Source organism: Pleurodeles waltl, chromosome 1_1 (assembly GCF_031143425.1).
Source record: "Pleurodeles waltl isolate 20211129_DDA chromosome 1_1, aPleWal1.hap1.20221129, whole genome shotgun sequence".
Taxonomy (NCBI): domain Eukaryota; kingdom Metazoa; phylum Chordata; class Amphibia; order Caudata; family Salamandridae; genus Pleurodeles; species Pleurodeles waltl.
Window position 1 is genome coordinate 647,439,426 of NC_090436.1, and position 22,988 is coordinate 647,462,413.

Below are 22,988 nucleotides of genomic sequence, written 5' to 3' on the forward strand. Positions count from 1 at the left end.
CACCATATCATCTGTAATATTCACTAGTGCATTTGCAGGTACTGCTGGTAATCTCATTGCTCTGCCCATGAGGATTTCATGGGGAGATAATCCTGTTTTCTTGTCAGGGGTATTTCTCATTGACATCAGTACTAGAGGTAAGGCATCTGGCCACTTCATGTTTGTTGCTGCACACATTTTTGCCATCCTTGATTTCAGAGTACCATTCATCTGCTCAACTAGTCCTGATGCTTCAGGGCGATAGCTACAATGCAGCTTTTGTTCAATGTTGAGTGCGGCACACAGGAGTTTAATCACCTCATTGTCAAAGTGTCTTCCCCTATCTGATTCTATAGAAACCGGAAACCCTAATCTTGGTATCAGTTCCCTGAGTAGTAGTTTTGCATCTGTAAGACTGTCATTCCTACGTGTGGGATATGCCTCAATCCAATGACTGAAAACACACACAATCACCAACACGTACTTCAATCCTCCACAAACAGGCATTTCGATAAAATCCATTTGCATTTTGTTGAATGGACCTCCAGCTCTCCCAATGTGGCTCAAAGTTACCACAGTTCCTTTTCCAGCATTCATCTGTTGACAGATGACGCACCTGTGGCAAGTGATTTCTGCAGCATGTCTGAATTTTGGATTGAACCAATCAATCTTAAAGGACCTGATCATGGCATCCCTTCCTAGATGTGCCTGCCCATGATATAGCCAGGCAAACTGTGACAAAAGGCTATTTGGCAAAACCAATTTTCCCTCTTCTGAAACCCATAAGTCATCTGCTCTTTGTACACATTGCATTCTTTGCCAAGAGCGTTTCTCCTCTTTGCTAGCACGACCTTGTAAGGTTTTCAGTTCGTCTAAGGTATCAACCACTCGTAATGCCATATTTAAACATGTGTAGTTTTCAGATTGTGGTAACAATTCCCATTGTTCCTTAAACGATATACAGTTCAATGCACAAAATCTTGCGACTTGATCTGCATAGCCATTTCCCATAGACACAAAATCTTGTGACCTGTGAGCACTGCACTTCACCACGGCAATTTCTTGAGGTAACTGAATCGCATGCAACAAATCTCTTATTTGTTCACCGTTTTTCACAGGAGAACCAGAGGAGGTCATAAAACCCCTCTGTGACCAAAGTTGACCGAAATCATGCACAATTCTGAATCCGTATCTGCTATCAGTATAGATAGTGACTTTCAAATTTACAGCTGCGTGGCATGCTTTAGTAAGGGCAATTAATTCAGCCACTTGTGCAGAAAACACTCTCTCTAGCCAGGAGGCTTCGACGATGCCAGTTATGGTACATACTGCGTAACCGGCTCTCAATGTTCCTGCAGAATCTCTTAGACAGGACCCATCGACAAACATAATGCAGTCATTTTCTTTTAACTGGGTATCCTGTATGTCTGGGCGAGGTTTGGTACAGAGTTCAGTCACTTCAAGACAATCATGTTCAAATTCTTCCCCATCTTTGTTTTCAGTATTTTCATTAGGAAGTAAGGTTGCCAGGTTCAGTACAGTGCACCTTTTAAGAGTGACATTTGGTGACCCCAGTATGATCGTCTCATACCTAGTGAGACGTGCATTTGTCATGTGTTGAGTCTTAGTTCGTGACAGAATTTCAACTGAATGTTGAACCATTACTGTCAGAGGGTATCCCATGACTATGCCTTCACATTGTAAAAGGCTCTGACCAACTGCTGCGACTGCACGCAAACAACCCGGTAAGGCTGCTGCGACAGGGTCCAAAGTAGCTGAAAAATATGCTACAGGGCGATTTGCATCTCCGTGGACCTGTGTTAAGACAGACAAAGAACAAGCATCACGTTCATGACAAAACAACAGAAAAGGTTTTTCGTAGTCTGGCATTCCCAATGCTGGTGCCCTGCACATGCATTCCTTTAATTCTACAAATGACTCAAGCTCCTCTTTTGACAAAGTTATAGTATATGGCTCATCTTTGACTTCCTTTCCTGTCAATTTTATTAACGGCTTTGAGATGATTGGGAAGTTGGGTATCCACTGACGACAGTAGCCCACCATTCCCAAAAACATCCTGACATCTCTTTTTGTTGTTGGAGGATTCATCTGCAAAACAGCCGTTATCCTTTCCTTTGATATTCTTCTGGACCCTTTCTCAATCAAATGTCCCAAGTATTTTACTTCTTTCTGACAATATTGTAACTTTCTGGGCGACACCTTGTGTCCATTCTTTCCCAGATGATTCAGTATTGCAATGGTCTTGTATTTACAACTGTCTCTAGTTTTGGATGCAATTAGTAAGTCGTCGATGTACTGCACAAGAGTTGAATTAAAAGGCAGCACAAGAGGTTCCAAATCCTTTTTCAGTATCTGATTGAAGATGGATGGTGACTCTGAGAACCCTAGAGGAATTCTGCACCAACTGTACACCTTATCCAGGAATTTGAAACTGAATAAGAATTGGCTGTCCTCATGAAGAGGTATCGAAAAGAAAGCTTGTGATAGGTCTACTACGGTAAACCATTCAGCATCACAGGGAAGTTGGAACTTTATTACCGCTGGATTGGGTACCACAGGACAACATTTTATCACAATTTCATTTATTTTCCGCAAGTCTTGCACAATTCGAACTTTTCCACAGGGCTTCTTTAAACCCATAATGGGTGAGTTACATGGACTGCTCAAGACTTCTTTCAGAACTCCTTGTCTGAGAAAATCTGCAATTATTTGTGACACCTCCATAAGGACATCCTGGGTCATGTGATACTGTGATACTTGTGGGAACACTGCATTTGGTTTGATCTGAACTTTGACTGGTTCTTCTCCTTTTATCAATCCTACTTCTTTCCCGGTCAAATCCCACACTTTCTCTGTCACTGTTCCCTGCAATTCGACAGGTAGGTCAATCAAAGTATGCATCGGGTATAGAGTAATCAAAGGGTAATCTTCATTTGTCCCTGCTTCTTCCTCTATAAATTGACTTTCATCTCCCTCATCGTCACTATTTGTCTGTACCTCAATTCCATCGTTGGAACAGGTAATTGAACATTTTGTTTTGCAGAGTAAGTCCCTTCCCAATAGGGATACTGGACTTGAATCCTATGTAGTCCTTGGAAGTTGCCAATTTCAACTTGTACTGGATCTGTAATCGGGTTAGTCAGGTACTGATTTGCTACTCCAACCACTCGTATGGTACGCCCTGAGAGAGGTAATCTTGGGACTTCTGCACTTCGAACTGTAGAGCGTGTAGCTCCTGTGTCAACCAAGAATGAAACCTTATAGCCCATCACCTTCCCCTCTCCATATGGGCCTCTCTGATCCACCTCTAGGGATGCTGCAAGCCTGCACTCTTCACTGTCTGAACTATCATCTGACCAATCCTCATTCATGCCATTTCCACCTCGCAATCGTAATTGTTGCACTGTATTGTTTTGATTTGTTACCTGGCCTGTGACCTGCTGAGGAAGCATCACCTGTTGCTGTCCCATCGGAGCCATTGGTAATTGCATTTGCTGTCTAGGTACCATAGGAATCTGCTGCTGCACTGGTTGCATTTGTATTGACTGAAATCGCGGCATTTGCATCTGCTGCATGGGCTGGACCCCTTGCATTCGTACCAAATTATTTTGAAAATTTGGGTTTTGATGTCTCACTTTCGGACCTCGTGAATTTTGTAATGTACCAACGTTTGTGCTCTGCTGAACTGCACCATCCTGCACCATATTCGGACATTCCCGTTTCCAATGTCCCACGCCCCCGCACGCGTGACATGGTGACATCTTTTTCACCCCTTGAACATCATTTTGGACAACAACATTATTCATATCCAGACCGCGGTTCACAAACCCTCGACCTCTGCCTCTTGGTTGTGCCTGAAACACACCATTCATTTGCGGTTCTTGTTGTATCATCTGCTGAACTCCATTTCCCTGTATTCCAGCCTGTGCAGCCCTTATCTGCATCACCATCACCTTTTCCTTCAACTTTTTTTGCTTCAATTCAATCTCATCACTACAGTACTTTGCATACTGCAATACCTCATTAATCAGTTTAGCTTGCCAACAGATCAAATGATTCTTAATCATTTGACTAACTTCTTGTCATGACCACACAAACTTGCCAAGTCAAATCAAAGAAGTGCATGAGAAAAGCAAAGAGATATCCTCAGTGGAGACAGCAAAGCCCAAACTGGAAGAAGGTTTGCAGAGTAATCTTGCGCTTATTTCAAAGGAAGAATCAAGAAGAGAAGATCCAAGATGGCCGCTGTGAGTCCTGAAGGTTAGTTACAGTTCTAGTCTTGCAATCGGTTGGTTGCTAGGTTACGAGCTCTCCAGCTGGAAGCCTTGCACTTCAACTGAGGTCTGACAGGAATTAGCTGTGTGGAGAGAGCGCGCGCTTCAGAACAGAAACTCCTGTGAGGTAAAATTACATTTGAAGATTATATTACAGAAAACGGATAAATATTGTCAATGTTTATTCGAAGAGTTTGATAGTAGACCGTTCCCGTGGAAGTCGGCATGGCTACAGAGTTAATGTATGAATTAACCTTATGTTTACAAGGTTCTTGTTTAAGATATTAAAGTCAAAGAAAAAACGAACTTTAAAAGAGCAAGTATCTACAAATGTCAAGGTTATAAACAAAGGCCAAGTTTAAAGGAGAAACGAACTGTTAACAAATAAGCATTTACAAATTCAATGGTAATAAACCAAAATAGAGTTTAAAAGAGAAACAAATTTAAATAAACAAGCATTTACAACTGCAAGTTATCGACAGATGTCGAAGTAAGGAAGGAGAAACGAACTTTAATAAACAAGCATTTACAAATACAAGTATTGACAGAAGTCACAATAAGACAGGAAAAATTAAATAACATCAGCTGATTTGAAGAACGCATTATCACCAACTATATATATATATATATATAGCAACATAAAACCAATCTCTAACAAAGGTTGAGAAGTTCTTCCAGAATCAGTGATAAGCATTTTTTTAAGAAGAGCTATCATTTATAGAGAGAAGCAAGGCTACAGAGAACTCAGGGTGAGTGAAGAAATAATAGAATTAAAGAGAATTAAGTGTTGAGAGTAGAAAGTGAAAAACTGATGTTGAATGTCCCTAGTAATTGCGACTGTGACTCATGCAGGTGCTGTATCCAATCTTAGATGTGAAGAGGCAGACTGAGTACTGGCGTTCATCATCTCTGTGGCAGTCTCTCTACCATCCCATTCCCCTTTCCCCCTCCGGGGTACTCAGCACGACGGATTAATATTCGTTGTGAGTAGCTCGGGTCGGGACTGAGGAGTTATCTTCTGCTTCTGAGGAAATCGAATTGAAGTATCCTGACAGATTGAAGAGCCATCACCCTAATTTTAGGGAAAAAACTGATTTCCTCCTGACCAGAATGGCAGAAATAATTGATATAAAAGCATTAGCCACCGTTTTGGAAGGGTTACAGAAACAATTAAATAACACCATAGAAGAAACAGTCCAAATAAAACAGCGAATAAATGAGTTAGGGAACACCGCTAAATCAAATGAATCTGTGTTTTCACAAATCCCTAGCCCTTCACAATCTGCAGGTATATCCACTCAAGTAATTCATGCGGTTTCCCCTATCATTCCTTTGGCTCAACCCAAGCGCTTCGGTGGGGATCCAAATAAGGCGCAGATTTTCTGACCCAATGCTCATTGCATTTTTTATGTAGACCAGTCATTTTTTCCGAAGACCAGTCCAAAGTGGCATTTATATTGTCTTATCTGACAGGAGATGCGGCCGCATGGTCCATGCCAATAATTTCCAGAAATGATCCTGTTTTATATAATTTCCAAAATTTCAAGGAAGAGTTCTTAAGAATATTTGATCGGCGAACTGCAGCTCAAGCCACTGACAATGAACTACTGGAAATCAGGCAAGGTAATAAAGATCTAGTAGCCTATCTGGCTCATTTCAATAAACTCCTTGTAGAGACTGTCTGGCCGGAGTCAAAAAGAGCCACCATATTTTATAATGGACTGAGAGATGAATTGAAAGATGCCTTAGCACAAGTTCCAAATAGACCCACCGAAATTTCGGAGTTAATTGATCTTGTGTTACAGATTGACCACTGGTTAACTGAACGAAGAACAGAAAAGAGAAGAGACTATCGACCATTTCCCCTGAGAATTGATCGTGTAAGAAATGATCATACGAGAGCCGGAGAAGGGATAGCGATAGAAGAACCAATGCAAATTGGTTCCATCCGAGGTCCTTTATCTAAAGAAGAAAAAGAGAAAAGAAGAGTGAATCAACTATGTTTATATTGCGGTGCATCTGGGCATTTTGTTAAAAACTGTCCCAAGAAACCCAAAGCTCTTCAGTCGGGAAAAGGCCAGCTTCATCAGTAGAGGGAGTTGCCCTGATGAAAGCAGAACCCAAGACAACTCCTTTAGATCAACGAGTGGGGAATACCTTACAAACTGCAGCGCCACATTTGGTACAAACAGTATCAGTTAAGACCCTTGAGAAGGAAATTCAAGGGATCTCAGTTATGATAGACTCTGGAGCTATGGGCAACTTCTGTGATATCAAATACGCTCGTAAAATGGGTATTCGATTTATCAAGAAATCTACTTTGGAAGTAGTAAGAGCTGTGGATGGAAACAATCTTTCTTCAGGACCCATTTCCCATGAGACCAAAACAATTCAGATGCAAGGTTTTGGTGGACAGCAGGAGCAGATAATCTTTAATTTGAGAGATGCTCCACAATTTCAACTCATTTTGGGTCTGCCCTGGCTTACAGAACATAATCCACAAATTGATTGGAGCAAAAGAACGATCAAGATGAATTCCTCTTACTGCAAAGAGAATTGCTTTCATGATGGAGTGGAAGTGTCCACCAAGTCCCAAGCGGCCTGTTTATCATCACACTCTTCAATGATCTGTGCACTAAAGACAGCAGAAATCCCAAAAGAATATCAGGATTTAGTCGCCGTTTTTGATGAAAAGGAGGCCGAGAAATTGCCACCACATCGACCCTACGACTGCAAAATTGACCTGGAGCCAGGTGCGATATTGCCATGTAGCAGAATATACGCATTGACCGAAGCAGAGAATCAACATTTAAAGGAGTATTTGGATCAATATCTTGCTAATGGTTTTATTCGTCCTTCTGAATCTCCAGTATCATCCCCACTATTTTTCATACCAAAGAAGGATGGGAGTCTTCGAACTTGCATTGATTATCGAGCCCTCAATCAGGTTGCCATCAAGAATCAATACCCACTGCCTTTAGTGTCAGTTTTATTAGATCAAGTAAAGAATGCTAGAATCTACACCAAATTGGACCTGCGATGAGCATATCATTTGATTCGAGTGGCTTCAGGGGATGAATGGAAAACCGCTTTTCGGACTTGATACGGATTATTTGAATATCAAGTGATGCCTTATGGGTTATGCAATGCTCCCGCTGCCTTCCAGCATTTCGTTAATGATATATTACGAGAATTCCTCGACCGGATTGCCGTGGTTTATATAGATGACATTTTAATATTTTCCGACAATCTACAGGAGCACATTTCCCATGTTCGATCCATCCTCACAAGGTTGCAAGAAAACCATCTCTATGTAAAATTGGAGAAGTGTGCATTTCATGTGGAACGAGTTGAGTTCTTAGGATTAATTTTGTCACCAGAAGGAGTTAGTATGGATGCTGCCAAGATAAAGACAGTGCAACATTGGCCTTCTCCTTGCAATGTCAAAGAGATCCAGAGTTTCTTGGGGTTCGCTAATTTTTATCGAAGATTCATATCCAATTTTTCTCAAACAGTTACACCCATTACTCGATTGTTGAAGAAAGGAGTGAAGTTTGAGTGGACAAAAGAAGCTGAAAATGCTTTAAATTTTTTGAAGAATTCCTTTGTCTCAGCTCCAATCTTGCTCCACCCCAATCCAGATGAGCCATATTATGTGGAGGCAGATGCTTCAGATGTTGCCATAGGAGGTATCCTTTCCCAGCGTCATAAAGATACAGGTCAATTACATCCAGTGGCCTATTTCTCTTGAAAATTAACACCACCAGAGATAAATTATTCAATTGCGGATAAGGAGCTATTGGCAGTCAAAGAAACTTTTCGTGAGTGGAGGCATTACATTTTGGGAGCTAAGCATAAAGTGACAGTTTACACGGACCACCGAAATTTACAGTTTTTAAAATCAGCTCGAACTCTAACAGCTAGACAACTGCGTTGGTCCCTATATTTTGCAGACTTTGATTTTGTTATCACTTTCAGACCAGGAAAAGTAAATGGGAAGGCAGATGCTCTATCTCGAATTGATACCGGTGTAGTTAAAGAGCCTCCAGAAAAAGAATTGATTATTCCACAAGAGAAGTTCATATCTGCCATATTGTATGAAAATTTAACCAAAGAAATTCAAGAAAACTTAACATTCGAAGGAATGCTGAAGTGGTCCAAAGAAGGCCAAGGAAGAGAAATCAAAAAAGGTTTGCCATACTTTAAAGGTGCACTGTATGTTCCGACTGTGGAGCTGCAAGAAAAAATTCTTCAGGCTTATCATGACGATCAATTGGCTGGACACAAAGGAATTCAAAAGACTCAAAATCTAATACAACGAGAATTTTGGTGGCCAAAAATGAAAACTCAGATAAGACAATATGTGTCAACTTGTGACAAATGTCAAAGAGGGAAATCAAATAGAACAGCTTCACAAGGTCTGTTAAGACCTTTGCCCACTGCACCCCATGCCTGGCATACTGTTACTATGGATCTTATAGTGGATCTCCCTAGTAGCCAAGGTTTTAACACTATCCTAGTTTTTGTAGACACTTTCACTAAAATGGCGCATTTCATTCCTTTGTAAGAAATCCCTCGAGCCCCACAGGTTGCACAGTTGTTTACACAACACATAGTACGTGCCCATAGTATCCCAAAAATTCTAGTTTCAGACAGGGGGTCCCAATTTGTTTCTCGCTTTTGGAAGGCCTTTGGTAAAAGATTAGGAATTGATTCTCGTTACTCTACCAGTTACCATCCTGAAACCGATGGGCAAACAGAGAGAGTGAATCAAGAGTTAGAACAGTATTTAAGACTCAATTTATTCGATAAAGAGAAGGAATGGCCCGAGTTGATGTAGGCAGCTGAATTTGCTTACAATAATGCTGTTCATTCCACCACTGGGTTCACCCCCTTTTATCTGAACCATGGTAGACATCATAATGTAATGTTGGGTAAAGAAGATGATTCAGTGCCTGCAGTAGAAGAGATGGTGAGGGATTTGCAGACCACGTTAGTTAGGGCTAGAAAAAACATAATTCAAGCAAAAGACTCATATAAGACTCAGGCTGATAGAAAAAGAAGAGAGAGACCCATTTATTCGAAAGGAGACAAAGTTTGGTTATCCACTCGTCATTTACGTCTCAAAGGAAATCGCAAATTTCAGCCACGATTTATTGGCCCATTCAAAGTTGACAAGATGATCAATCCAGTGGCAGTTAAATTGCAGTTGCCAGCTCATCTAAAGATACATCCTGTTTTCCATGTCTCCTTGTTAAAGAACAGTCCTCCAAATTTACGTCAAAACTCCCCTCCAATTCCTATCCAGATTAGCTCTGCAGAAGAGTATGAGGTCAATCAAATCTTAGATTCCAAAATCCGTAATGGCCAGCTTTATTATCTAATTGATTGGAAAGGTTATGGTCCAGAGGAACGATCCTGGGAGCCGCACGAGTATGTACATGCTTCAAGATTAGTGAGAAACTTTCATAGAACCTACCCAAGCAAACCTAAATTGGAGAACTGTTCCTTGAGGGGGAGTACTGTCATGACCACACAAACTTGCCAAGTCAAATCAAAGAGGTGCATGAGAAAAGCAAAGAGGTATCCTCAGTGGAGACAGCAAAGCCCAAACTGGAAGAAGGTTTGCAGAGTAATCTTGCGCTTATTTCAAAGGAAGAATCAAGAAGAGAAGATCCAAGATGGCCGCTGTGAGTCCTGAAGGTTAGTTACAGTTCTAGTCTTGCAATTGGTTGGTTGCTAGGTTACGAGCTCTCCAGCTGGAAGCCTTGCACTTCAACTGAGGTCTGACAGGAATCAGCTGTGTGGAGAGAGAGCACGCTTCAGAACAGAAACTCCTGTGACGTAAAATTACATTTGAAGATTATATTACAGAAAACGGATAAATATTGTCAAGGTTCATTCGAAGAGTTTGATAATAGACCGTTCCCGTGGAAGTCGGCATGGCTACAGAGTTAATGTATGAATTAACCTTACGTTTACAAGGTTCTTGTTTAAGATATTAAAGTCAAAGAAAAAACGAACTTTAAAAGAGCAAGTATCTACAAATGTCAAGGTTATAAACAAAGGCCAAGTTTAAAGGAGAAACGAACTGTTAACAAATAAGCATTTACAAATTCAATGGCAATAAACCAAAATAGAGTTTAAAAGAGAAACAAATTTAAATAAACAAGCATTTACAACTACAAGTTATCGACAGATGTCGAAGTAAGGAAGGAGAAACTAACTGTAATAAACAAGCATTTACAAATACAAGTTATCAACAAATGTCAAAGTAAGAAAGGAGAAACGAACTTTAATAAACAAGCATTTACAAATACAAGTATTGACAGAAGTCACAATAAGACAGGAGAAATTAAATAACATCAGCTGATTTGAAGAACGCATTATCACCAACTATATATATATATATAGCAACATAAAACCAATCTCTAACAAAGGTTGAAAAGTTCTTCCAGAATCAGTAATAAGCATTTTTTTAAGAAGAGCTATCATTTATAGAGAGAAGCAAGGCTACAGAGAACTCAGGGTGAGTGAAGAAATAATAGAATTAAAGAGAATTAAGTGTTGAGAGTAGAAAGTGAAAAACTGATGTTGTATGTCCCTAGTAATTGTGACTGTGAGTCTTGCAGGTGCTGTATCCAATCTTAGATGTGAAGAGGCAGACTGAGTACTGGCGTTCATCATCTCTGTGGCAGTCTTTCTACCATCCCATTCCCCTTTCCCCCTCCGGGGTACTCAGCACGACGGATTAATATTCGTTGTGAGTAGCTCGGGTTGGGACTGAGGAGTTATCTTCTGCTTCTGAGGAAATCGAATTGAAGTATCCTGACACTTCTGGTCTCAATCCTTCGACGAATCTAAACACAAGGTGATTTATGTCTTTTGGTTCAATTGTCTCAGTACCACTGTAATGCTTAAATGCTTTCAACAATCTCTCGTAATAAGCAAGAATTGACTCTTTAACCTCTTGAGAGGTCCGATCGATTTTCTGCCAATCAGTCACCTTCGGCGACACCTTCTGTTTCAAAAACTCAATCACTTTATGATAATATTTCATTACTTCCTCTGAGGGTGCTCCGGTCACCTTATCGCTCGCCGGCTCTTTCGTCGGCCAATCTACCCCTCTTTTGCACTCTAGCCACAAATTAGGCGGAACAATGATCTCAAACAAAGTATTCAAGTCTTCCCAAAGACACTTTGCAAGTTTCACAAACCTGTCCGTTTGTTGATACCATTCGATCGGCTTCTCTCTCAGTCTAGGGTAATCGTTAGTAAAAGATAGAATGTCTCCTCTAGTCCATGGCACATGTACTAAAACACCACCAGCTGTCTCTCTCATAGGTAATATTTTTACCGAATCCAAATCAGGTGAGGTGCTAGCTTGATTAGACCCTGGACTATCACTCTTTCCCTTATCTCTTTTCTTTGCCCATCTGCCTTCCCACTTTTCCAATGCACCCCAAATCTGTGCACTTTGCAGCAATTCTCTCAAATGTGCTTTCATGCCTGCAGATCTCATGTGTTCAAAATCTTTTGAATCGAAATCTAATCTGTAACTCCTTTTCAAATGTTTAGTGCTTCCGATATCAATATTGTATTTGTCTGCTAAGTTTGCCAATCTCTGATGTACTTTGCCGACCTCCTTGGTAATTTTGGGACACAGGCATCTTAATTCTGCTTCTGTGTATGATTCCAATCTATTTACTCCCATTGTCCCTTCCACTTACTCGGCAGGTTCTGCCCCTAGTCGTACAAGATTAAGGTATTCGTCTTGTTTCTCTTTCTCGGGTTCAACTGTGGTCACTGTAGTCTTTTGTGAAGTATAGGTTTTCTCTAACCATTCATTTAACTGCTGTACCGTAAATCCCTGCAGTGAAATGTTCCCTGCATGTATTATTGGAGAGTGTGAAGTATTCATACTCATGGTTTGGGGAGTTAGAACTCCCAAACCTGCTTGACGCATTGCTTCGAGAGGTGCCCCCACTGGACTAAGGTCCATTAAGGGTCTCGGTGGCTCATTTGCTTGCTCTCCAGGGGCCATTATCTGTGGAGTTCCCATATACCCTCCTCTTATTGCTTCTTGAGTCATCACTCCCTGATCACACACCCCTGCTTTACCTTGTGCATACAATGGTACGGGGGGACCAACAGTAATAGGTAATGATATAGCGGCAGGTGTCTGACCTGGACCCAGACTTCTTGGAGCTTCGACACCATAAGTCTGTTCCAATGTACCCGGAACGGGTACTAATGGCGGTCCCGCTACAGGGTTATACCCTGGTATCAACTGTGGTGGTTGGGACATTAATTTCGGAGTTGATTCAATCTGTATTAACTTTGGCTTCGTGTATATCGGGTCTGGTGGTACTATTAAATTCGTGGTAGTCTCAAGCACTGGAACATCAGGATAGATTCTCTTTATCTGTGGTGGTGGTTGCAACTGTATCAGCATGTCAGGTGCAGTGGGTACACTGACACCATTCTGTGTCAAAGCTGTATCGCTAGTCTGTACCGTATCAGTAACTCCCTTTTCCTGCGTCTGGTTCCCAGGATCCAAGCTGGTGCTTGGAGCGCTGTCGCTCACCGCATACAGTGGCAGACGATCATGTAACAATCTATCCATAAACTCCTCATCATCTGAATCATCGTCCTCTTCCCAGGATCTTTTATTTTCTTTAGATTTGCCTGAGTCTTTATCAGCTTTACAGGATGCTTTCTTTCTCTGTGTTTCTTCTCCCTGAGTTATTGCTGGGAATAACTTCAGCCCATCTACAATTCCCCGTCTCCACATTTTTCTCTCACTATCCCATCTGGCCTCTGCATAAGATTTTTCTGCCCTTCTCAGCCTTCTCTGAAACCTTTCTTGTCTATGTTTAAGAGCCATTAAGTCCCAAATCGCCAAAGCCTCATATTATGCCGGTCTCGGAGGTGGTTTCTGTGTACTTATCATCCACCTCAAATTTTCTAGTACCTTTGGATTAAATGTCCCATGTTCTGGAAATGCTAAACACCCTTCTTTCTCTGTTAATTTGCGCCACTGTTTCATCCATAAACAAGGCGCAACACCTTTCTCTTCCATAACCGTATAAGCTGGTGTACCCTCAGGTGGTGTAGGTTCCCCATCAGTTGCTACAATGTACACATCTCCCTTTAGAGCGCTCTTGAATGATTTGACAAAATTAATTTTTGAGATTCTCTTATTTTGTATTTAATCAGAAATGGCTTAGTTCCCAGGATACTATTCTCCTGCCCTTTCTCAACCTATTGCCTCTCACGGACGGCAGCCAATCCGTACGCGGCCCTTCTTGACATCTGACCTATCTCAGCGCGGCACCACTGACGTCACACTCACACACACACAGCAGCTGACAAAGTCTTGCGGCTTGTCCGCTCTTCACTGACCCTTACAATCATACAAACTAATGCAAATTATTGCGAGCACCTTAAAATGACAACACAAATCTGCTGGTTTCCTACAGGAAGGGTAACACATTCTCTTCAGAACTTTACAGAGATTTCACTTGAAGCCTCAGCCGTTACTCCCTCCTTATCAGTTGCTGCATACACAAGCAGAATTCGACCCGCAAATTCTACTCTCGACTTGTCAATGACTCCTTCTAGTGCACTTTAGAATTTGTCAAATCTCCATCGAAGGTTTCATACATGCGTTATAACTCAAACTCGACTTGTCAACCACGCCCGATTGACCTATTAAACCGCACAGATTACAACATAAATCACATTTATCTTCATACTCCGAAGTCTTAGACCTCGACAGGTCCGTACACAACAGCCAACCACGTGGATAATTTTGGGCAACAAGCACTACATTCACATGAAGTACGTCGACTTCCCGACTCTCATACTATGGAGTACGCCTACTCCTGCTAAACAACACTTCCTAAATACACACGGAGTTTTCACAATCACCTGCAAAATGCGTAAGCTTAGACAAGCGCAAAAACCCTAACCACATACATTATGGCACCAAGAACATTCCCAACTCATTTAGGCAGGCTCCGAGATCCCAGGAAAGCCATGGCGAGCATAGAAACCCATCATACCTCCAAATTGCATTATCACAGAAAAACAAATTAAACAATGAATCTCCGTCCTAGGGCCCCCAAGGGCCTAACCGTCGCTCTGCTACCAGAACTGATAATGAGTCCTTCTATGTTAATTTATACACATTAGGACTCGTTTTAGGCCGATGAATCTTTTGACCCAGTGGTGAGACACCGTAAGATGAGGTAACTGATTAATATGTCAAGCAATATATCAATAATATCATCAACATATATCACCACAATATATTTCAGTTTAGACATTGGTTAAAACTGTTGGCGCAACCATGACCTTTCAGTCATGAATAACCACACCTTTATTGAAGTTTTGTGAATTTTATTCCCTATTGATTACAATCTAATAGCAAATGTATTAATCTCAAAACCAAAAAGCAAAAGAGCATAGTCACGATATGGCAATTATGATAAGATTTTGACAATGCAAAGATCACAACCATTAAGACACTAACATAGGAGATACATAGATCTGAATGCATAGAACATCATATAAACCCAGTTCAGCACAGTACAGCGTCAGTCATGTCTGTTGCGTCAGTCAAGGTGAATGTCTAATCTAACCACTGATTAGCAGTAGCATGTTGGGCTTCATGCAAAACAATTTAGAACAATAATTTGAAAAATATCTAACTATGGTCTCTATCCAAAAATACAGCAGTTGGTACCTAGAAAGGAAAAGCAAATAGACAAATTACAAGAGCAACTGTCATAATTACCCTCCTCGGAATGAGTCAGCATACAGGATCAGACTTCGTCTTCAGGACATCAGTTGGATCGTCGTCAGTCTATCTAGTCTAAGGGCAGGGGCACTTCCCTCCTAAGGAGGAAAAGTGCAATGGGGCAAGCTAAAGGGTGAAGATGGTTTTATTAAGTCTCAAGTCACCAGACAGAGTGACAGAGTTTCTGGATGCAATCAATATCATTCCCTACCTAGATCTCTCGAGTCTCCTGTGTCATGAGTTTTTATCCCTTTTTTGTGATACCTTCCCCCAAAATTCTATTGGATAGTCGTTACACCCCACTATCTTTAACCTATCAAATTATACATTAAGTAATGCACTTGTCATTTCATGATAATTCATAACATTTGATTGGTCTTCATAATTGACGTTTTCCGTAGGTGGCACATCCGGGGTTACTTCATTTTCTGGCACCTTCTTCGGGTCAAAAGTTCTCTTTTCCATGGTTGAATGTCCTTGGATGTTTCAGTAAATGTTGCAAAAACATGTAAAACTTATACTAAAGCAGCTAGCATGCGAGTGAGAAAATTTCTCACTTGCAACATAAAACAAAGAAAGAACACATGCTGGGTCATGGCCTTTTGCGAGTCAGCACACTGGAGAAACAGAAAAATATGCTTTAATATGAGAGCTACACAGCTAATTCTTTGACTCACGCAAACTTAAGGCTTATGGGTTCTAATACAAATGCAATATTCGTACGTGTTAACATATTTAATTAATCATAATAAAAGCAATCATTTCTTATAGTTGATATTAGTATATGCATACGATCATTCTCCACGTTTAAAATACGTTTCAATGAATATTTTATTAATGCAGCATTGTTAAGTATAAGCAATTCACATCTAATGTATGTAATATTTAAACTACGCTCTCTCACTCCTTTTGCCTCTCCTCCCGTGACTGAATAATTGTGATGTACTGGTGGACTCAACAGGTAATTGTCATGGCTAGGAAGTGGAGTGCAGCCAAGAACTGCAATAGGAAATGGGCTGCTAGTGAATTAGCTCTTTTTCCTATTCTGCAAGCATCCTTAGAATCACTTAATGAGGGAAGAGGCAACTCCTCAATTCTTTTTCTTCAGCCATAGGAAAGACAGTGATTCACTGTCAGTACACCCTCACTCTTGTCCTCAAGTCGATGTTCCTTAGCATCAGGGACAGAGAAACAAACACTGGCAATGTAATTGTAAAATACTTGCGCCTGTGGCTGACTTACTTATGTTACTGATTGGTTGGGAGCTTCATGAATAGTAGGTGGAGTGGGGAACAGGTGTGCTCAAAGAACCCCCATACCTAATCTCTATTATTATTTTTCTGTATGTCTATATTGTGCATGTTGCACAGCATTTCTCCTTAATCTGTGTTTGTATCACCAAGTTATTAAGTGTGTTGACACAATATGTATGTTTTCTCTACTCATGTGGCTTGCTACATTTGTTTTGTTGTGATTCAAAACAGGTCATATTTTTCAGTTACATTTACTTCACTAGTCTTGTTAGATGTGTTTGCTATTATGGTGGTTCTGGTTGTGTGCATGCAGTTGTTAGATTTACAGTTCATTTCACTTAATCTTTCTTTCCTTTGTAATGGTCTCTCATCAACTGTTTTCTGTGATTCCACAGAATGAGTGGACTTTGAGTGATGTGTGACTTACTTCAATGCTTGTGGGTGGAGCTTTGTGCCTGTTTGGCTTTTAGCACTGCTTGAGTACCAGCTGGTGTTTCCTATAGTGAATTTCCCTTCCTACTACCTAATATGCACTTTTGTAAACGTGGCTGTGCAATTACACTGCCTCTCAGTGCCTCTACTTCAGTTTTCCAATTCTACATCTTTTTTGAGGTGTCATGCTTCATTCTTGGGTGCACCCTATACACCGAGGTAATATCTTTACAACGGTGTAATATTACGCATGCATGAGGGACATTTACACCAGTGGAAGTGGAAGTTTAGCTAATATTGTGTTTGCGAAGAGAAAAACATTTCGAATTGATGTAGTCCTCAGAAATGCTCACAGCGCACTATTGTCAACAACCCGTCTGTTAATGTGACCCACAAACTTACACTTGATCACCCTGGCCAGCCCATGTACGGGCACGTATTGTATGTATAGTAACAAGTAATAAAAAGAAGGATGAAACTGTCACTTGATATAGATGGGCGCTAGTCAATAGGGAAATATCAAAATAAGAAGAAATATCTTTATCTTATAAGGCAGCTGAACACAAACATGCTTTGTTTATGAGATGGCAATTTACGATTTGCAAATATTTTTTAGGATAGGATTGCATTACTCTTATGCGGCTATGGAGGCCATTGATTCCTTTTCCTTGATCAGCTCCGTTGACCCAAATAGTGCATGAATCGAAAACCAACTATAGTTCTACATCGAATGTGTGGTAAACCTCCCTACCTCCCTTAGTGATATGTGGCAGCAATTTGGCAGTCAGGCACTCCCCATACCTATAGTGCTTTAGGCTACGCATGGGGGAAAGTGATCATCGATTTCCATGTTTTCGAGGAACGAAGTGAACAGTTCGCAAAGTGCCCCAACCTCACCTAACTCATTCTTCCCAGTCCTTGTTATCTCAAAGACGTCATGCTTCTTAACCTGCTGTGCCGCCATATTTTATGCAGCTGCTCTCAATGTAAGACGTCTTCTGACAAGATGGCCCTTATGTGACAAGGAAACAAAATTGAGACTCCCCACCCCTACCTCGCCCCCACACACACACACACACACACACAATCCCCTCTCTTAACTCAGCAAAGATAAATGGAATTTGGGTTTCGGGTCTTACTCTAACAGGCGGTAGAATATTAAGCATTCTCTGGAACATCTCTAGAAAGCAGCCTCCGGATCTCAGCCACAATTCTTACTTCTTATTTGGGAGTGCAGCAATCCGCGCTGGGGTTGTTGAGATTGCTTCTTTGATTTGACAAATGTGATACGAATATAACCAGAAGGAACTTCTCTGAGGGAATAATATTTGATGTTATTTCATTTCGTATTTCATCCACTGCACTCGAAGAACATGCTCCGCTGGGGACAGTAAAGCCAATGACGGTGCTGCCACTAATAAAATGTTAGCTTGGAAACAGCACACTCGCCGTTCTTTAGTTACTACCAGTAAATGAAATATCTGGAGAAGTATATCAAAGACACCCCCGGTCGTAGGCAGCAGACCTCTTGCTGTGAACAACGTGACAAAGCCTGTAGACTTAATCGTTTTTGTTTGTAAAAAGTGTCATGTTTATCAGGAGCCCCATATAAGATCTTTGCTGATTTTTACATGTAGAAACTACATTGCTGTGCTGTATGATAAGGAAAGGGCAAGAATGCACAGTACTTAAGATTGCACAGCGAGTTTCTGGCTTTTCCCAGTGCTGGCGCAAAATGTTCTGCCTAGCGACGCGCAGGCACCCTTGCACCATGGTGGAAGGGTGCCGGCGTTGTAAGCAGGATTGGGAGGACCCATGTTCCACCCATGGAACGCCTTCCCAGAGCAGACTAATAAAACTCAGTGATTTGCGCTACGTTGTTTTACTCTAGATTTATCAAGCCAGGCAAGGCCACACAACGTGTCCTTCTTGTCTGGCTTGATAAATCTGCCTTAGGAGTTGCGCTGCGCTTGCACCACGTTGTGTGGTGCAGGAACGATGCAACTTCTTTGATAAATATGGCCCGTATGTCTAAAATTGTCACATAATACCTCACAGATACTGTGATGTCTCTTATGTTGTTTCACAATTTCCACTCTGGTTAAACTGCTATCTCCACCTGAAAAACTGCAAATATTTCATTTTAATTGTAGCATTTACTTGTACGTGCATTAACGAACTTACCCTTTTTAAAGAAAATTACTAGTTATTAAATGCTGCGTTTTTGCTGTGGACTGCATTTCTAGACCACAAGCACCCCCCTGAGTCGGCATTGGACTTCTCTACCTAGCTAACCTCTGAGACAAATGTTAAAAGTGGCAAATGGTTCCCAATTTGAGGGTCTGGTGTACAGAGGCCCCAGAAAACCAGAGGTGAATTTTCAACAGAATTTGTCATGTAAAATAATAAGGGTTTTACACTGTGAACTGTCTGACCCAAACTATAGAAATGGGTTTGCATTGTGAGCACAAGAAACACACTTAGGAACTGGTTTACTACAGAGGTTTACATTTAAGACTGGCCACAGTAAGTGATGGTTGTGAACTTGGGAATACTTTATCTCCATGTCGGTTTATAATTTTGGGGCTCAATAAAATGTTTGGAGGGCCTCTCTATGCAGAGACCACACGGTCATGTTTATGTTAAAAATAATAAAATATGGTCACAAAAATAGCAGGCCTCTCATTTTACACTGTGAATGACTTGACACAACCTGTCCGCCCCACCTTGCTGATCATGAAAAGCTTTACATATTGCAATATCAATTAATCAATCAATCAATTTGTAAAGCGCGCTACATACCTGTGAGGGTTTCAAGGCGCTGGGGGGGTGGGGGAGGGTGCTGCTACTGCTCAAAGAGCCAAGTCTTGAGTAGTTTTCTGAAGGAAAGAAGGTCCTGGGTCTGTCGTAGATCCGGCGAGAGGGTGTTCCAGGTCTTGGCGGCAAGGTACGAGAATGATCTGGTGCCGGAAGATTTGCGTCGGATGCGGGGGATGGAGGCGATTGCGAGGTTAGCGGAAGGGAGATGCCGGGTGGGGGTGTAGAAGCTGAGTCTGTTGTTCAGGTATGATGGTCCGGTGTTGTGGAGTGCCTTGTGTACGTGGGTGAGGAGTTTGAAGGTGATCCTCTTGTTGACGGGGAGCCAGTGAAGGTCTCTTAGGTGGGGGGTGATGTGGCAGTGGCGAGGGATGTTGAGGATGAGTCGGGCAGAGGCGTTTTGGATGCGTTGGAGGAGTTTGGATGAGATACCGGTGTAGAGGGCGTTGCTGTAGTCAAGTCTGCTGCTGACGAGGGCCTGGGTTACTGTTTTTCTTGTTTCTGTTGGGATCCATTTGTAAACTCTGTGAAGCATGCAGAGGGTGTTGTAGCAGGAGGAGGAGATGGCGCTGACCTGCTTTGACATGGAGAGTGAGGAGTCGAGGGTGTAGCTGAGGTTTCATGTGCTGTCGGTGGGTGTCGGTGGGGGACCCAGCGTGGAGGGCCACCATGAGTTGTCCCAGGCGGAGGGGGTGCGCCCAAGTATGAGGACCTCTGCTTTGTCCAAGTTCAGTTTTAGCCAGCTGTCTCAAATCCAGTCGACGATGGCTTTTAGTCCCTCGTGGAGGTTGGTTTTGGCGGTGTGCGGGTCCTTGATGAGGGAGAGGATGAGTTGGGTGTCGTCGGAGTAGGAGATGATGTTGAGGTTGTGCTGATGGGCCACTTGTGTGAGGGGGGCCATGTAGATGTTGAATAGCGTTGGGCTAAGGGATGAGCCCTGGGGTACGCCGCAGAAGATGTTGAAGGCTTTGGATTGGTACGGGGGGAGGCAGACTCTTTGGGTTCTGCCGGCGAGGAAGGATGAGGTCCATTCGTGGGCCTGGTCCTGGATTCCTGCTGCGGGATTTTAGGGTGTGGTGACACACGGTGTCAAAGGCGGCTGATAGGTCTAGGAGGATGAGGGCTGATGTTTCTCCATTGTCAAGATGGCTTCTGATGTCGTCTGTGGTGGCGAGGATGGCGGTTTCGGTGCTGTGGTTGCGTCTGAAGCCCGACTGGGAGGGGTCGAGGATGTTGTTTTCTTCGAGGTACCGAGTGAGCTGAGTGTTGACGATTTTCTCGATGACCTTTGCTGGGAGAGGGAGCAGAGAGATGGGCCGGAAGTTTTTCAATTCCTTGGGGTCCGCCTTTGGTTTCTTGAGAAGGGCGTTGATTTCGGCGTGTTTCCAGCTGTCCGGGAATCTTGCAGTTTCGAATGAGATGTTGATGGCTTTCCGTAGGTGTGGTGCGATGGCCGTGTCTGCTTTGTTGAAGATGTTTGTGTGGGCAGGGGTCTGATGGTGATCTGGAGTGTATGGAGTTCATGGTCTTGCGGGTTTCGTCGTTGCTGATGTTGGTCCAGGAGGTCAGTCGGCTGGAGCGGGTGGAGTTCGTGGTGGGTGGGGTAGGAGCATCCGGAGTGTGAGGGGAGTTGAAGCTGTTGTGGATGTCCATGATTTTTTGGTGGAAGGCGGCTGCTAGGGCGTCGCATAGTTCTTGTGAGGGGGTGATGTTGTTGATGGTGGCGTTTGGGTTGGAGAGTTCTTTTACGAAGCTGAAAAGTTCTTTGCAGTCGTGGGCGTTGTTTTCTAGGCAGGTTTTGAAGGAGGATCTTTTTGCTAGCCTAGTGCCGTGTGGTTGTCTGGAGTGCGTTCGAGTACCCATATTTATATAAAAGGGATCCTTTTGGCTAGAATCTGTTTGTGTGCAAGTTGTCACCTTGTGCAAATACTTAATGAAACAGTCTAGAAGTAGAGAGTTAGTTGCACCGTGCAATATTTGTTAAGGGCACCTGCTTTACACCTATCACTTCTGTAAGGTTCCTCTGCGAAAGGTATCAGCTTCAACTCCCCTTGAAGTCTTGGAAATAATTGTAATTTTGTACATACTATCAGTTGTATGTTAATTGCATAACTTTTCCTTTGTGAAGAAACATTACCAGGACATTGATTTGGTGCTATTTTTGTGTACTGCAGAGTTTTGATTTTCTAGTCCCATCCCCTTAGTCTGCATGTCTCAGTACCCTGAAATTCAATGCTAAATGGGGTACTTCGTTCCCACTTTGAGTGACCAAGGAACAGAGCCTCCAGGACACCAAAATAAAAAGACCCAAAATGAAACAAATGGGAGCCAGTAACTACCACCTGCCTTAAGACATTCCAAGCCACATTTATCATATACAAAGCAAGTCGTTTTTGCATTGTGAATTGTTGAAGAATACAATAGCAAGGGATTTTTAATTGGGAACTCACTGCCAAACAGCACATGAAGCAGTTTTATATTGTGATCTACGTGGCAAATACAATATGATTGTTTTTGCACTGTAAACTCTCTGACAAATGTGATAAGAAGGGGGTTGTTTAATCTGACATATACAAAAGGAAGGGTTATTGCAATGTGAACTTTAAGACGTCAATAGGAAGTCATTTTGCATTGTGAAATCTCAGACAAAAACAGGAACGGCATTTACATTGTGAACTCTATCGCAAAATACAGCAGCAAGGTCTTTTACATTGTGAACTGCCTGACAAATACAATAGGAGTGGTTATTAAATTGTGAACTCTAACAAATGCAGCAAAAAGTGGTTTTACATTGTGAACGCTTTGGCAAATACAATAGAAAGAGGATTTATATTGCCACCCCCATGTGATACACCTGACAAAGTCAATAGGAAGGGTATTTACATTGTGAACTTTATGACAAGCGCAATCAGAAGAGGTTCTTTAGATATGTATCTTTTCTTGGTCTGGCACAGGAAATAATTGATTTGTGAAGCTAGGCATTTAAGGTTAATGTCAAACCATACTTTGTTGTCCTAAAATGTTTGATGGGTCTCGCTATTCAGAGGTCCTATGGTTATTCCTATTTGTTTTCACATTAAGGCGACAAATGGTCACAAGGCCTGTTATTTTACATTTTTTAATGACATGACAGAGCCTGAGGGCCCAGCCGTTTTGATTGTAAAAACATGATTTTTTCCCAATAGGCCCATATAGGAGCAGTTTTGTGCTTTATGCTTAAAGCATGCTTGTGCACACATTTCCACATGCTACCTCACAGCTAGTGGGAGTAGGCTACCTTTACAGGGTTAGAGCCCCCCTCTGATATTACTTTGGGTTACGTGATTTGCACCCTAGTTAATCTACAAGGTCCCAAAAGGTGGATTTCCAATATGTAATTCCATCTGAAATCACGTAAATATTTGTCAC